Raw genomic sequence first — 17,276 nt, 5'->3', positions numbered from 1 at the left:
TCTACATATATCACAGACACAAAACCTGTGTTCTTTGCTTTATTTTATTTTATTTTATTTTATTTTATTTTATTTTTTGAGATGGAATCTCGTTCTGTCGCCCAGGCTGGAGTGCAGTGGCATGATCTCAGCTCACTGCAAGCTCCACCTCACGGGTTCACGCCATTCTCCTGCCTCAGCTTCCCGAGCAACTGGAACTACAGGCGCCTGCCACCACGCTCTCCTAATTTTTTGTATTTTTAGTAGAGACGGGGTTTCACTGTGTTGGCCAGGATGGTCTGGATCTCATGACCTTGTGATCCACCCGCCTAGGCCTCCCAAAGTGCTGGGATTACATGTGTGAGCCACCACGCCCGGCCCTCTTTCCTCTATATTTGTACCAACAATCCAAGTGTCTCCTTTAAAGGAGTCAGGTTAGGACTAAGAGTAATAAACCCTTAATTTATAATGCCCTACTGACATTAACTAAAATCACTTTCACCAGCCTGCTCTTATACTTACCAAGGGTAAATTGTTCAGTTGCTGAATAATACCACCACCATCACAAAAAATGAGAAAATTAGTCTCTTAAAACAAATCTTTTGTGATTAAATATTGTTAAAGGCCATAAGGATGATTATCAAATTAGAATATTTGCCTTTAGTTCTTCATCCAGTCTAAAAGATAGCTTTTGATTGCTATGGTGTCTATTATGTTCCATTGAATCCTCAGAATGAAAGCAAAATGCAGTTATCTATTTTTGAAATTTAGAATTGAAGGATTCTATGGTTGCCAATTACCCAACACCACTTGAATAGGACTGTTCTAGATGATCATGGCTCGCCAATTTCCTTGCGAGGGCAAGAGCAGATAATCAACTGACTAATGAGGATTGACTTCTACAGTTAATGAGCATGTAACTGGATGTGCCTAAATCAACAGAAGAGGGATTTTGATGGCATCACCCTGTAGCCCCAGAAGACAGAACTCTCAAATCATGAAGGTGTCAGTGGGCAGAATTTGTAGATGACATACAGCATCCAATGGATTAGTCCTATTCAGATATTGCTTAATGAAGAATAAACAAGAAGTTTAACTGGTGGGAGAAAAAGGTTATAAGATTTAATGAATTAATTTTAAGCAAGAATGAGTACAGGATTCCTATCTTAGACAATTAAATAGTGTCATTAATTCAGATGATAGAGTATTCATTAATGTTGAAATGACTAAAAGAAAAGAAACTGAAGGTTTAGTCTTTAGAACAAAGGAAAACAAAATTAAGAACATACCAGTAAAAACATGGAAATATATCATTAAGGTCTTTATCTAAATCAGAAATAACTAAAAAAAATTGTACCATGAGTAAATGACTAGTCTAAATTTTAATGCCAGAGGTTACTCTTGAGGATAATGGAAGAAAAAGGTTCTTACCCTTCGGCGGATAGCATGCTGAGCCCTGAACAAATTTTATGACTTCTGGTGCAAATCTGACCCAGTCAACTTGCCTCTAGCAACTGGTTAATATTACTCCAAGGAAACCACACTTAAAATTCTTGGAAGTTCCTTTACTATCACATCAAGTTGCATTTTGAAGCTAAAGCCCTTTGAATCCATTCGTACCTTGTGATATTCCCTTACTAGATTTTTGTTGTTGGTGGTGTTTGTTTGATAGACATGATTTTAGGATTTTGTCAAGGAAGCCATCTATAACCCCAATCAATCGAAACTATAAGGATCAACGAAACTATAAGGATCAGGGTTGAAAGAACCATAAATTTTCTTTGACAATTTGTGTATCTAGTATTGAAAGACATTAATGTTCCTAACCCTCAAAATATTTATTTTCAGTGCTATATATTTTAACAGATCACACGCTCTTTCTAAAATGTTCTTCGTTTTTCTCCCCAGTGGAACCCTAAGCTCTATCACCATTCTGTCTCTAGTATTCCTTAAAGCAAGGAATGGGATGACAAGCAAGTTGTGAAACCTCAACTATCTACAGTTTAACACCAAGGAAACAACACTGTTTAAAGAGATGGGAAAGATTATCATCGGTGTCTTTCAGAAGTCATCAGAGGAAGTAAAGGAGAAAAAAGAGGAGAAAGCGGAAAGGTATAGGAAATTACCAATTGAAGTATGAAAATTGAAGAGCAAGGAAAAAAAGTATTCAAATGTTCATATTGAGGTTCATAGACTATTAAGAAGGAGAAGTGTAACTTAGAAATTTTGTAAAAAGGAACTTTTAAAAAGGATTATAAAGTGTTTATGTAAAATTATTTGGAAGAAAGTCTTAGGCACCAGTCATTTATTCTAAAGCAGGAGAAGGAAACTTGTGTATCTTTATTGTAAAAATCTTTATGGTAAAAAGCGCCTCCAGGCACTTCATAAATCGAAAATGGGTAAAATATGACTCGTATGCTTTTATGCTTTATAAAATATGTAGATTTGAAGCAATCTTGGTTTTAAGCAAGACAGTTGCTCGAAGCAATTCTTGAGACCATGGCTCTATGGCAAATATCAAGTTGTGGATAAAAGCAATTATCTGAGAAATCATGCAACTTACATTAATAGAGCATCAACCTGTAGGGCAAGACTTTGTAGATTCAGAGTATGTAATCACTGACTTGTCCCACTGTAGTTGAGGAGGCACTGAAAGACTTCATCTACCCCCAAATATCTCCCTTTCTGAATTAGAATTAACACCTTTGAGGACCACTGTTTTTAATTAAAATATAGTTAGAAAGCTCCTGCTAGAATGCGTATCAGCTACCCATGCGGGCAACACAGCAATACAAAAATGATCTATTATTGCCTTAAGTTGATCTAGTAAAAATCTTAGGTAAACCTGGAAATTTTAGTGCCGAATCCAGAGGGTATAGAAAAGGATAGAGCCATTTTGCAGAGGAAGAATATTTTAAGAGTTACAGACTTGAGTGAATTCCTCAGGGAGGAAAAGCCAGAATCCTGGACCTCAGATGTGGCTTCCTTAGGGCACAGAGCATTTGAAGGGGAGGGCCCAGTAGAAGAGTGTGGAGTGATAAACACAATTTGCCTTTTTAATAATATTCTCCAGGGATATCCCTGCTAGACTTTCTGGAATCTTATTCTAATTTTAGTCACTATAAAACAAGGATAATTTGGTCTGTCTTGGTCCTCATGCAAACATACCCTACTACTGAAGTATCATAAAGGACTTGAAGTAGACTGAATACTTGGACATTGCCTTGTAGCTAGGAAATTTGAACCATCATTGGAGTCTGACATTCAGATGGACCTAGGAGGTCAAGACTTGAGTTATTCACTCCACCATCACCTTCCTCTCCCACACACATATTTGTATAAGAAGTAATAGTAAAGGACTAATAGCTAAAAAGAGATGTGCATCCAGTGACCAATGAGCTAAATGGCTCCACTGGATCCGTAGGAGAAGAGCTTTATAATGTAATGCCTAGATGTGCTCTCAGCGGGAACCAACATTCTAAAATAGAAATAACGATAGGAAGTAAAGCAGGGGCTTTCCCCCTTTTTGGTGACTTCAGTGAATGTTGCCTGGCACGTGGACACACTTCCTCAACAAGTCATGGCATTGTTTTTTCTCCTTTTTTTTTTTCTTGAATAACCTTTCCACTTTCCTCCAATCACTGAAAAAGAACCAATATCTTCTCAGTATGTGTCCCTGAACATTGTATTTGTGAAAGGGTGGTGTCACCTCCCAAAGACAGATTTGGCAGGTAGCAAGCTTGGGGAAAAGGGAAAGTGTATTCACTGTTGGTAACACAGAATGCAAGATCTCAGCGTAAAAATAATCTGGTTAGGAATTTTATGTATTCTTCAGTGTTCTCCAATTCTGACTTTCAGCAATGGTGGATGAGAAAGACTAGAGCAATTCAATGCTTGTGACAAACTATTAATTTCAACAATTAAGCAAGAATGCTGTTGATGTAGCTTGAACTTTGATTAATATTTGTTATTTTAGGGGGATTTAGTAGAGAACTTTTCTAGTACAATAACTACAATGCAGATATCCTTGGTTTGATTTAACACGTTGCCTTTGGGGACTGTTAACTCTGATATTGTTCCTTAGTAACCAGCATAGGTCACCAGTAGAATAGTTACCTGGACTAGAATTCCTAGAGGAAGAGGACAAGATAATCAAGGATGTCTCTGAGTCTTTGACTGTGTCTTCATTGGGAAGCAATTTACTTTATATTCTCTTATCAATATTGAAGTATCCATAAGTGTAAATCTATCCCCAGCTCCCTACAAACGTGGAATGCTTTTTATTCTTCCCAGTGGATTATTTAGAAAAATACAGCCAGAGTTTCATTTCAGATAACTTCCCCAAAATAATAATTTAAAAATGTGTGTCTTTTGAGGGTCTGCCATGGAATGAAACTTGTTAGAACTGAATCTATTTATTTTATTTAATTTTGTTGGAAGCTCCGTAATCCCATTGTGAAAACCTCTACATCTTAGGAGGGCTGCTAAAAAAAAAGGAAGACTGTGGGTTTTTAATCTTATTTTTTTCCCCTCCCTTCCCTTCTGTTGGTGAATTCTATTTGTATTGCAGAGATTGAATTCTCAGTTCAAGTACGTTCTTGTTAATAAAATAGACGTGGGTGAGTCCTCTAAATCCCTGCACATATTCTTCTCAGATAAAAAAAAAAAAAAAAAAAAAGAAGCAGCCTGCTTACTAAATATCCATTTTTCTTTCTTGTTGGCACTCGTTCAGGAAGAACCAGCTCAGGGCAGGGTGAGCTGGGGCAGCAAATGTCACAGGATGCAGAAAGAGGTCAAGTGTATCACTCCTTTGAACCTATTGGTTAGTTTTAAGTTGACCAAAGCTACAGCAAATAATTTCATCATTAATCCTAAAAGGAAAAGGGATGGTGACAAACAATAAGAGTTGGTTAAAAAAAAATACCAACACCTGTAAAATGTCTTCCTTTTTATGGTTGAAAGTGATGGTTTGGAGAGAGCGTATGAAACTCCTTCACTTAGCAGAGCTATTCCATTTTTATTCATATTTTCTAAAAAAGAAATTTTCATTCTTAGACAATCCTAATCCTGTTATGAGGCTGGTAATGTGTATCATTTTTAGCCCTTGACATCATTTTTCATTTGGCAAACTGGGCCTTCCTTATCAGTTGTTTTAAAATTTCTTCCTCTGTGCTGCTACTGATTTTTGGCATTTTCATTTAAGCATAGTTTTAAAAAAAGTCAAAGAAAAGATCATTCTTTTCCCTACCTTGATATAAAGATGAACCAGTCAATCATTCATGGAGTACCCTGCTCACATCTGATAGTACAATTTCAAATGTTGATAATTTACTTTTGATGCTAATTAATTACAAGTAATCATAAAAACAAATTAAAAGCACTATACTTATTGCAAGTTTTCTTATGCTCCTGAAATAATGCATTTTTATGCATCTGTTTACTTGATTTGCAAAAAAATGTAATAATCTATATTCATAGAAAAACAACTTTAGTGCTCTGCATCAAAGCTGTAAACTGTTATTGGTTATTTGGGTTTCTCTTCCCCCAAGATATTAAAATGGAAGAATGAAAGTGAGCTACATCAAGTGAAAGAGATTAACGCATTTCAGGGCTAACCTAAAAGCAGGAATTTAGGATTTCTTTTTCATTCCTGTTTGCTTGTTTTTTGTCTTTTTAAGAGTCAAATAAACAAGCAAGCAAACAGGAAAGAAATATTTTGCTCTTGAAAATTGGTTGGAGGGTGGAGGACCAGCTGTGGCTTGCAGGCCTAGAAGAGGTATAAACCCCAAGAGACACTTCTACGTTTTCTCTGCCAGGGGAAGTGGGGGGGGGGATTGCTTTTTGGGTTCTGTTCTCTCCAACAAAGAGGTCTTTTCACCCCATTTTAGAAATGTGGTGAATGGAACCACAGCGTTATCTTCCCGCAGAATCACTATTCATACTCTAATTTGTCATCCACTCCTCCTCCCACCTCCTTAAAAGCTCAGCTGGGAGGCAGCAGAGAGTAGTAGGGAAATGATGGGCAGGAGTCAGGACACCCATGATTCTGGGGTGGGCTCCTGACTATACCACGTTCTACCCAAGGAGAATCACTGACCTCCATGGATCTCAGTTTCCTCACCTGCAATGTGCAATCTATGTCTTCAGTCTTTCCTGTATCAAAGGAGCTGCTCCACCTGAAGATGGGATGATGCAACTGTGCAAGTGGCAACAAAAAGAGAAAAGCAACAGAAAGAGAAAAGCAGCAAAGGCTCTTTATTGAGAGCGTGCTACAGCAAGGGGGTCAGCCACAAGCACCTGAATTTTGGCAGAGATTTAAAGGCAGGCAGGAATGGGAAAGCTTTAGAGTGGAAAACAGGGAAAGCGTCAGGTATTCCCTGATTAGAGCCTGTTGAAATGGAAAAGTTGGAAGCAGGCTAACTAGAAGTGGGGTGTGCTATGTGATTAATTAGAGATGCATATTTGGCTTCCTCCTATTGGTCCTAAGTTGGAAACAGGGACAAAAATTAGGAAAGCTGCCAGTTATTAAACAAATTCTGGCCACTTGGAGCTGACTGCTACAGAGGTTATTGTATAGCTTCCTAGATTGTCACTGGAGACAGCCATCTGGCTTCCTGCAAGTCTGACTTCTAGCAGGCTGGCTTTCTAGGTTGTTTACAGTAGATAGAAAGTTGGTTTCCTGGAGAGCTTGCTCCGGGTTGTGGATAACAGTTCTAATTTTATATATGGTCTAGCCATTGGCCGCTTGTATATTTAGTTTCCCTCAACTGAGGGCATGTTAAGAAATTGCAAACTTCTCAGTGGTCATAAGGTATTGTGAGTTGTTTTTGTTGTCACTGATGTGTGAGTAATGTGTGTGTGAGTTTGTGGTGTGTGTAATGTGTGTATGTAGTGTGTGTGTTTGTGTGTGGTGGTGGTGGTGGTGGTGAGACACTGGGAAAGACCAGACTAAGAATTTGAAGACAATAATGCAACTTTATAGCCTCTGATTAGTTGTATGGCCTCGGACAAAAGAATCACTTTCTATTTTAGTTCTTATCCGTCTAAAGAGAACTCCTGCAATAAACCCTTATCACCTACCATCTACCTCACAGGGAGCAACCCAAAACAATGAAATCACATACTTGGGAGTGCTTTGCAAAATGCCATACTCCTATTATCACCATCATCATCACCATCATCACGCTGATGGCTCGTGTGTGTTGAATGTTAAAGACAAATACCTGCACCTATAACATCTCACTTAATCACTCCTATACCTCTGTGAAGGCAGATTATATTTTCTGCAGCTTTGGAAAAGTCTGTCCTATCTAGCAAGGATGAAAAACCTCAGGGAAGAGACTGCTGGGCCTGGTTTATAGGTTTCAGACCCTATCGCTTTCTAGGGATACCTGTACACAGCACGCTCATAGTTTACAAGGCATTGCACATCTACCAGGGAGGAACGGGTGGGAAGCGTTCCTATCTCCAGAGCATGTGGAGTAAAAAGATTTTCATTTTTCTCAATTTAGTAGCCATTCCCTCATTCATTTCCCAAATATCCTTTGAGTGCCATCTTCTTATTTGGGTATCTGCCACCTTTGGGCTAGGTTACACTTGAAGACGGTATTAGGCAAAGCTGGGACTTGTGCAGGAGTAGAGTTAAATTTCTTCCAACTATATTAAGGTAGTCTAACTCCAAAAATTGCCTCTAGGGTAAACCCAGAATGAAATATAATTTTTGTGCACACACGTTTCCCATCTCCCACCCCAAATGAGATTCTATCTCCAGGCATAAGTTATATGTTAACTTTGGGTGTAAGTCTAGTTTGAACCTGAAGAGGTCTCTGAAATCTGGTCACTCGATTTGTAAATTCTGGGGCCACCTTGTAGCTGTTAGAAGTCAGCTAAATTTGAGGGCTAGGCTTTAATTTATATGATCAGTTTTTTTAAGTAACTGAAGCTGCAGTTGTTAGTTACACATTACTGTTCAGAAAATTATTGCCTTGTAGAATTTTAATTGATTTTCACAAAAATGCATTTGGTTTATCTACATAAATAATTTGCATTTATGAATGTTTGGTTTGCCCTTTTTTAGTCCCTGAAAATCCTAAGGAACAACATGTCAAAGCATATGTTGCTAGACCTATTTCTAGACCTTTGGAAATACCAGGAAAGTCATAGGCACGGAGGGGCAATGTGGTAGAGTGCCTTGCAGGCAGGCACATCTGGTAGGACCTGGCTGCAGCACATGTGACTTTAGGTAACTGAAACTCCACGGACTTTGGTTTCTTCATTTGGAAACAGGGGGATTAAAAAACCTACTACGATTCCTAGGAAGTTTAAATGAGGTAAAGTTAAAAGTGCAAGCAGAATGTCTGGCACCGAGTTGGCACATAATAAATGTTCCTTCCCTTTTCTTCCGCCCCCTGACTTTTAGAACATGTAGCTAAAAGAAGGAAGTAATCTCTGTTCCTAAGATCATCTTTGACTCACTTCCTAATATTTTTAAAAAATCCATCCACAAATGGATTTTCTGATATATATATATATATATATATATATTTAACCTTTCTCTTCCCTGTTCCTCTTTGTTGTACTTTCCAAAGGGAAGAAGCAAGTCAGGCTCATCAGGCCCCCCCAAGTCATAGGGTCTCCTCTAGTGCTTATCCGGGAGCACCTACCAGACGCGACTCTCTTTTCCTTGTGCCATCTTTATCCTCTCATACTCACCCTATTCGGCTGTGCACTGATCCCATGGGAGGAGCAGAAGTTGGGGGGATGGGGTTTCACCTCTGCTTAAGATCTGTGTTGCTGGCCTGGAGGCACTCTCGTGAGCAAGGAAGCATCACTTTGATAACAGAATGGCTTCAAGCTGGATTTGCTTTCCTGGTTTGACATTCTGGGGGTTCCTGCTGCCTCCATCTTCAGGGTAGAAGATGTGCTGAAAGACAACGTGCAGCCACCATAACAATCAAGCCATGTCTCATTTCAAGTCAGGGCTGGAGGAGCACAGAGCAGGGAGAATACACTGGGTTCTCTTTCAGACAACGTTTCACACGTTTTAGATTTAACAATACCCTAAAGGCAATCTACCCAGTGCCTTACTCTCATAACCATCAAACATGTTTGTAAGGGAGGTTTAATCAACAGAGCTCTCCTTCATTGGCTGTTAACCCATTAAAGTGTTATTTTAAGAATTAGCTGCCATCAATTTTGAAAAATCACAGAGTGACTAAATATCCCAGTGTCTAGAAAATAGATCTATGCCTAATGACTGGCAAGGAAACCCCTTAGCCCCAGAGTAGAGAAAATACTAGACTACCTCATTTAATACCACTGTCTGTAACCCCCAAGCCCCCACCTCTGATAACCCCACCAGCCTACACATTCAACCACATTTAGCTATGCAGAATAATTTCCTGGCTTGGAATCATCCTCACATAGGCCTGACCAGTGAAAGGAAAATTCTCAGTAATTTTTCATGTTACTGTAAGCAGCCAGCAAGAGGCAGGATAATCACAATTAATATTTGAAGATATATGCAATGTTTTTCCATTTATTGGCCTTTTTAAAAATAACACCTCAACTGACACTTAAAAACAGGTTTGTGGTGACTTGTAAATTATTATTCTAATTTTACTGATGAGAAAGTTGGGGCTTAGAGAGGACACTCAATCTTTTCAGGAAGGAGTTGTCAGAACTTGAATACGATCCCCTCTGACTCTCAATCTTGCACTTGATTATGACACTGTGTGTCTTCAGTCTTCACAGGGTGCCCTAGCTCAGGTGTGTGGGACCAATATTGAGGGTGTTGCTTAAATGGAGTGGAGGGAACAACCCCAATATGCTCTCTGGCTAACCAGACTCTGGAATGAGCACCACACAAAATTGTGGCATTTATATTTGGAGTATATCTTCCTTCTCTTTTATGTGCTAATTTACCTCCTACTTGCTTTTTTATCTCCTTCTTTATCCCCATTGTAGATGCCCAGATAAGTCATTAAAGAGTATAAATGGAAAAAGAAAAGCAGAGAGGTTTATCCTCAGTCCTCAAATCCCATCACTTCTCTGACCCTCCAGGGCATTTATGATTTCTGCATTTGACTGCCTGGTATTTCTGCCCAGAGCACAAAGAGTACAAACCCTGTAAAGTGCTGAATATATATTCAACCCAAGCAACTTCTTGAAGACTATGAGAGCAGAACAAAAGCACAGTGTTTTAGGAGGCATGGCCTTGGAGAATCACCATATTCAGAAGCATTTACTAGACAGGTGAATGCTAGTACTTGTTGACGGCTGTTTATTTGCTCCAAAACAGCAACAGACCCTTCATACCAGACCCTCAAAAGAAACATACTCTAGAGAATTTTCACTCCAAGTGAAGAGCAAGTTGTAGAGATGACAATAGCAAACAAGTCAACTGAGCAGGCTTGAGCCGAGAAGATAAAATGCACAGTCCAACCATTCTCTTACTAGAGCACCACCTAACCCAAGTATTCTCCTGGAATTGGGCAGGCTCATTTGGAGTGCTTTTGACATAATCTGCAACTCACAGAATAAAACGGAGAAAAGGAAAAGAAAGAATGTACCCAGGACAAGCTGCTTTCTTCACAGTTATGTTAAAGGCCAGTCTCGACATAAGGAAAACCATAAACCTAAGAAGCAAACAAAAAGCAGAGCAGAAATTGGAAAACTTCAACAGAAGAGGCTATCATTCAAGATTGGGATAATGGTGACATTTGCTCTTTCTAAACTTGGAACTCAGATAAATAAAAAAGGCTGATGAAAGAGACTAATAAAAATGAAGCTGGAGTGCTGGATGCAGGAGTCTGGTTTCTCTATGTTTTGGGCAGGGTGTGAACAAACTTTCCACTACAAAGAAATTTAGGAGAGCATTGGACAGAGGGCTGGGAGCTAAGCAGGAATAAAAACAGAAAAGATTAGAGTTGAGGGCTCCTCTTTGGCAGAAGCAGGGGAAGCCATGTAATAGAAAGGTCTAGAAAGGAGGCAATCAGATCCCAACAGTGGAAATGGTCTCTTCAGAATTTATATTTCTGAATTGGTGGTGTGATGATGGTGGCTTAACTATAGCAGACTTTGAAAGGCAATGACCCAGGACTTCTGGAAAGCTCCATCTGATGTATGATTTCCTGATCTTACAGTACATCCTAATACAACCCATATCCTAGGTCTGAGTTATAAAACAACAAAATGAAAAGTCATTTGGCCCATCCATTCATTCATTTTTTCACTTCTCGAGAAGCATTTATTAAGTATTTCATGCTGGGTACTATGCTAGATGCTGGGAATGCAGACACAAGGAACAAGTGCTCTCTGCCCATTGAGAAACAGACAGCCATGTATTCAGACAATTATAAAACACTGTGATTAATGATAGAAGAAATAGCTAGGCACAATGAGAATAGATAGTAGAGGCATGAGAAAGCCTAGGGAATCAAGAATAGGGTATGATTCTTTTTCCCAAAATAAAAGAAATAAGGGGACACTTTTCAGGGACATTTAGTACATATCTGATGCAATAAGCTCTTTTTAAAATTAATTTTTTATTGATGTATGATACAGTTACAGCAAATTTTACAAATCTTGTGTTCTGCTAAGCTTTTACATGCATACATGTGAGTCATCACCAGTCATATCAATACACAGAGTATTCCCACACCCCAGAAGGCACCCTCATGCTCTTAGTCAATACCCTCTCCCCAGAGGTAACCACTGTTCTGACTTCTGACACCTTGGGTTAGTTTTGACTGACATGAACTTCCCAGAAATGAAACTGTACCGTATGTATTCTTCGTCGCTGTCTTTCTCCACTCATCATTAACTCAATGAGATCCATCCAGATTACGTAAATGTCTTTATACTAAAACGAGGTGGCAGTGGAAGTCGTTCCTGGATTTTAGGATTTTTCTTGAGGGGAGTTAATTGGCTGGGAAAGGGGAAACAGATGGTAGAGTGGAACAACATAAAAGTTTAGATTCAATGAGGGAGGGTTTCAGTTTTGCAGAGGCCACTTGCTAAGTGTGTATCTTGAGAATATCAGTCTCTGAACTTCAGTTTTCTTCTCTGCAAAATGAAGATAACACCACCACCTACCTCACAGAGCTGTTAATGTAATGTGTGTAAAAAAGATCAGTTCTAAACTGTAAAGTGCGATGCAAATAGATTTTTAACTGTTTTATTAGTTTATTGTTTCTGCACAAATAGATATATGTGTGTATTTATGAATGGCTAAAGATATGTAAAAGGCAATTTTTCTATCATGCCTTAGCATACTCTTAGCAATCAATTGGATTTTATTACTCAAATGCAATTTAATTAACATTCAACAACTGCCTTGTTAAATTTAAAAATTTATTCTAGTTGCATGTAATCTGAAGCTAAAACATGAGTTAGTATTCCAAGTCTTGGGATCTGGTTGCCAAATCAAACAATACTTTGAATTTACCAGACATGCTAACACCTGTAATAATGCACATTAAAAAGTGCCCTACCTTGAGCCTCCATTTCCTTCTGTTACAAGTCGTGCATTGTAAAACAGCAAAGGCAAACATTCCACAGAAGGAAGGAAAGGTTTTAGATTTCTTCTTAGTTTTCTTCCTTTTGATTTGCAGTTTGTGACCACAAAGGAAAAATGCAGAGATGAATGTCTCTTGAAATAAGAAGTGATAGGAGATGGCTAGGGCTGAAAAGCTTCCATTTAAGTTAGAGGAAAGTGAAACTTTGAAAGTGACTTTTTAATTTCTTGAATTAATTGGTAAATATCTTGCTCTTCCACAAGATTATACATTCAAAATTAGAACATAGATTCATTCAAATTCTCTACCAACTGTTGTACATTCTCTTGCTGATGGGAAAGGGAGAATTCATTTTCTCAATGGCTACATTGCCAGCCATCATCTGGAGGGCTCTGTCTATAAACATGAAACCAGAAACGTTGGCGGGAGGAGACATTAGCCAATCCCCTACCAGGCTGTAAGTAATACTACATCCTCCACCTGGCACCATTAATAATCCTATTCAATGAACCCTTTATTATTAATATTACTGGCATAAAAAACGACCCCGCACTTACAGGTGTAACTTAATGAGGCACATGTTGTAGCCAGATGTCTTACAAGGCCAACTCCGCCACCACAGTACACATCTTTGTGCACGTTTCATAAAAGGAAACCATCTGAAAGCATTCATTTCAAGAGCATATTCATCACGTAGCATGGTCAGTTGAGGAGTGACGCTCTTTTACTTAAGTTTAAACAGATGGATCAAACCTGGGAATTATATTCAGCATACCTTTAAAAAAATAATTATCTGATTTAAACTGCCAAATGCATTTTCTTCTTTTCACCCTCTTCATGATAATATTGAGGAGTTGGCAGCATGGGCACAGCCCAGAGTTAGGGGGTGTCTACCATTCAACCGGCTCCCACCTGCTGCCTTTAGAGACTGGGCTCTGTGACAGAATTTCTTTTCATTCTCTGCATTTGCTAAAATCTAGAACAGATTTTTGTCAAAACTCAAGTGGCCATTTCGAAGTTGATTTAAATAATAGGAATAGTACCTAATTGTGACAATGTAGATGTCTTGTACGAACTTTCTGGTCTGGGTCTTCCAGAGGAAGTAAAGTGTCCTGTGGCCATAGATGTTGTCTGTGCCTATGACACCTTACTCCACAGGAGATACACCTGCTTTCCACGGCTAGCTAATAGCATGGATGCCCTTGTGTCAACTAGCATTTGCAGGAATCACATCTAGAGTACCAATTTGTTGCCTCTCTAGTTCTCATTAGCTCTTCTGCAGAGGGTTCAAGGTTGGTGTCGCTGGTGGCTTAGATGGAACCACTGGGTTAAAATATAGAGAATGTAAACTAGTCCTTGAAAAAAGTATCATGTGGAGATAAGAGAAGAGCCTAAGAAGAAATACAGAAGAGGGAACAATCACTCAAGGCCAGACATGTGGGTGCCCTCCAGACGATAAAAGAGGGGGGCTCTAGACAGGCTTTTAATTCTGCACTCCTTCAAACTGATGGTCTCTAGATCTGCTCAGAGAAGAACAAGAGTAGGACGTTACATGAAGGGAAGGGCAGAGAATAAGGCAGTGGCTGGCAGCAATCAAAGATCTTCCTTCCCAAATAAATTCAGCTTTGGCCCCAAGCTCCATGAGAACCCTGATTTTAAAATGACCCAGTCTCGTTTGAAGGTTATTTAAAGACCGTCTGTTGACCTCAAGCATGTCTCATAGGGGAACGCATCTGCTTTCCAAGCAGCTCGCCAAAGAATCCCTTCCCTCGGCATGTCGGAGTCTCCCTGAGAAGAGTATTAGAAATGCAATTTGCTCCATCTTGCGACATTTCTGGTGTCATTGGATTCCCTGTGGATGTTCCAGTGTCAGTAAAATGTTCCTAGGAGCACTTGAATGCATTTATGCATTAGTGTACTATGTAGCTATTTAAGTGGTCCACTCCTCAGTCCAACTCTGACCTTGGTGTGCAGGGCAGCAGTAAAGAGGTGAGGAGATCTAATTTTCTCATTCAACTACTTCCCAGGACTTGAATTTCCCCTCCCATATCCCTGCTGCTGCTCTCTCCTAGTATTCATTCAGGGAAGGGCCACTTCGATTCCTTTTTCTTTCTTTTCATCTTTGTTAGAATGTTTATCAGAATGTCTCTGTCTCTGTATTTCCCCCTACACACACACACTCTTCTCTACCTTTGCTCACTCTTCTCCCTCTGCAGGCAAACTTTCTCCTCTTCCAGTGTTCACCTGGCAGAAAACATGGCTGCTTAAGTTGCCAAGGTTTACATATGACTGCCTCACTGTTCCCTCTCTTGAGAGAGAACAGTTTTTCTTCCACGGTCTTCTCTTCCAAAACTCTCCTGGAAGGACTCTTGTGGACTCCCTTCTCCCAACCAATCCCTCTCCCTCTGAGAAAAAGTGGTTTAGATTCTAGTGTAAAAATCAGCTGGTAGTTGTAGCCAAACTTAAGTAGCAGAACCTTGGGAAATCACCAGGTGATCGTGAAGAAACAGGAGGTTAAAACTATATTGTGGAGGCTCTGGGCACAGCCAGAATATCTGACCATCCTGTTTTCAATAAAATGTTGTTTCCAGAAGAATTATCTTCATGATTAATAAGTCAGGGGCATGGAATAGAATGAATGGAGCCGAGAGGGAGTGGAGCCAGAGGCACAAGTTTAAAGGACATTACTTATCTACAAGGATGTCCACTACAGAATTATTTACAATAAGGGAAAGATTAGCAAATATAAAAGTGTCTAACAATCAGGGATGAGCCAAATAAATAATAATAATAAGACAGAAAACCATATGATGAAACACTGTGTACTCAACAAAAATTCTGTTATGGAATATTATTTAGGAAACATACTTCAAAGCTCATGATTTTATAATATCTAGTCTCTTGGGAGACATAGATATCACATATGGCACAAGTTGAAATCATTGAGTCTAGAAACAGTTGAATTTCAAACCTGACTTTGCCAAACCCAAACCAACTTTTCTCATAAATACTATCTAAGCCTGATTAGATAAGACTGTTAAATCTCTTACTTGTTCTTTTTCTGGTAGAAATGTATGCAATCACTACATGATTTTCCAAGAATTTGGTCAAAATAATTGTTATTAACCTCTTGCACAAAATACATTTTTAATCATCCCAGCTGATCCATCAAATCATTTGGCACTGACTACTTTCAATTTAAAACACAACCTTTGCTTCCTTTGGAACAAAGTTTGGGAAAACATACTGTTGATGAGATAGATAAAAATCACACTATCTCTGGCTAGGTTGTACCTTATCAGTGGAAAAATATAGCACTTCAGATTCCACCGCTATCAATTTGAGCATTCTTTTGTAAGTACTAAGCTGTTTCATGGACTATTAGCTGTTTGAAGGAAGTCATACTTTAAATCATTTTTTAAAGCCAGTCTTAAGAAAAGTGGGGAAGCACATTAAATGAGTAAATAAAGTTCAAAGAAGGTTGCGGTGGTCAATGCAACAGTGAGCTCTTTGCTGATAGAGCCTTCAGAATTCCCTAGCCTGGAACCTCTGCACATCCTTATATCCTTGGTGCAATTATGCACTTAGCAAAAGCAGTGTCTTTTGTGAAATATCTTCCATCAGGGTTCATGGAACTGGCTTACAAAGAGGCATCGCTTTAATTGTGTTACAGGAAAGAATAGAGCTATGATCTCGAAAGGACAGAATACTTGTAAAATTTATGTAGCTCTTTAATACAAGGCGCTTTGGTTTAAAGAGTGGGGGATTTACATGTGTTAAGTGCTCCTACAAATCTACTTTACCCTTTCTTGGAAAAGGGCAACACAATAATAATAGTTAAATTGATGTGTAAGATGTCTATATGGTAGAGCTGCTCAAATCAGTAAATATTACACAGTTGACTAACTGCCTCTGCTTTTAATCTTTAAATATCTACAACGAGATGCTGTCTGCTGAGTGAGGGGCACTTAGCCCACGCTCTTTAAACCTTTGTGGTCTGGTTCTATATTATGAACAGAAGATTATAAAATTCAAACTCCAAATGGGCTGCCTGCCCACTGTTGTTTCCAGAGCCTGCCTACCCTGCATGTAGATGTCAGAATATTCTTTCTTAAATAACATTTTCAAAAAGAGTGCTTTTCTATCGAATTTTATATCCTATTTTCATCTCTCTGTCCTTACAAGCCTCCAACAACGTAATTTCACTTTTATTTTTCCATTAGAAAAAAAACCTCATTTCTCATTTTTCTTTAGCATAAAACTTACAAGCAAAATTTTCAAGTATTAACTAGCTCACTTGTTCATTTTATACACACACACACACACACACACACACACACACACACTCTCTCTCTCTCTCTCTCTCTCTCTGTATATGATCAATACTGTTTTTAAGAGATTTTAAAAGATATATTCCTGTCTTCACAACTGCACCCCTACCAACTCCTTGCCACTGCTGAAGGTCTGGGCCTCTCCTGCCTTGTCTTGTCATGAGATTTTACTCCTCTTTGGCTACAGTTCATGGGGGACCAGGGCTGCACACCTGACCCATGACCTGGGCCATTCAGATTCTTTCTCTTAAGAATAGGAACTATGAGACAAGAGATTAGAGGTCATGGTTCTCCCTGGCCCATGAAAACATGGTGACATGGTGCAGAGAGAGACCGTCTGCTGAGAAAAGCAAGAGAATGGAGCAGATGGTAGATCATGTGGCCCCAGAGAGAAAAAAGAGACTGAGAAAGTAGTTGCTTAGCTCCTGATGATTTTCCCGGTCCCAGT

At 39.1% G+C, this 17,276-nt stretch overlaps 1 long non-coding RNA gene across 1 annotated transcript in view; it reads left to right on the top strand.

Annotated features, from left to right (window-relative positions):
• The window catches only part of LOC103879757, a 30,905-nt gene extending 14,194 nt beyond the window's left edge, over nucleotides 1-16,711 (top strand). The window contains exons 2-3 of the long non-coding RNA XR_640524.3: nucleotides 1,888-2,091; nucleotides 9,946-16,711. This is a non-coding gene — a long non-coding RNA (uncharacterized LOC103879757). The remainder of the gene's footprint in view (nucleotides 1-1,887; nucleotides 2,092-9,945) is intronic.
• The last annotated feature ends 565 nt before the right edge of the window (nucleotides 16,712-17,276 follow it).

Source organism: Papio anubis, chromosome 19, assembly GCF_008728515.1.
Source record: "Papio anubis isolate 15944 chromosome 19, Panubis1.0, whole genome shotgun sequence".
Taxonomy (NCBI): Eukaryota; Metazoa; Chordata; class Mammalia; order Primates; family Cercopithecidae; genus Papio; species Papio anubis.
Note: the sequence above shows the minus strand (reverse complement) of the source record. Positions and strands in the feature narration are given on the sequence as shown.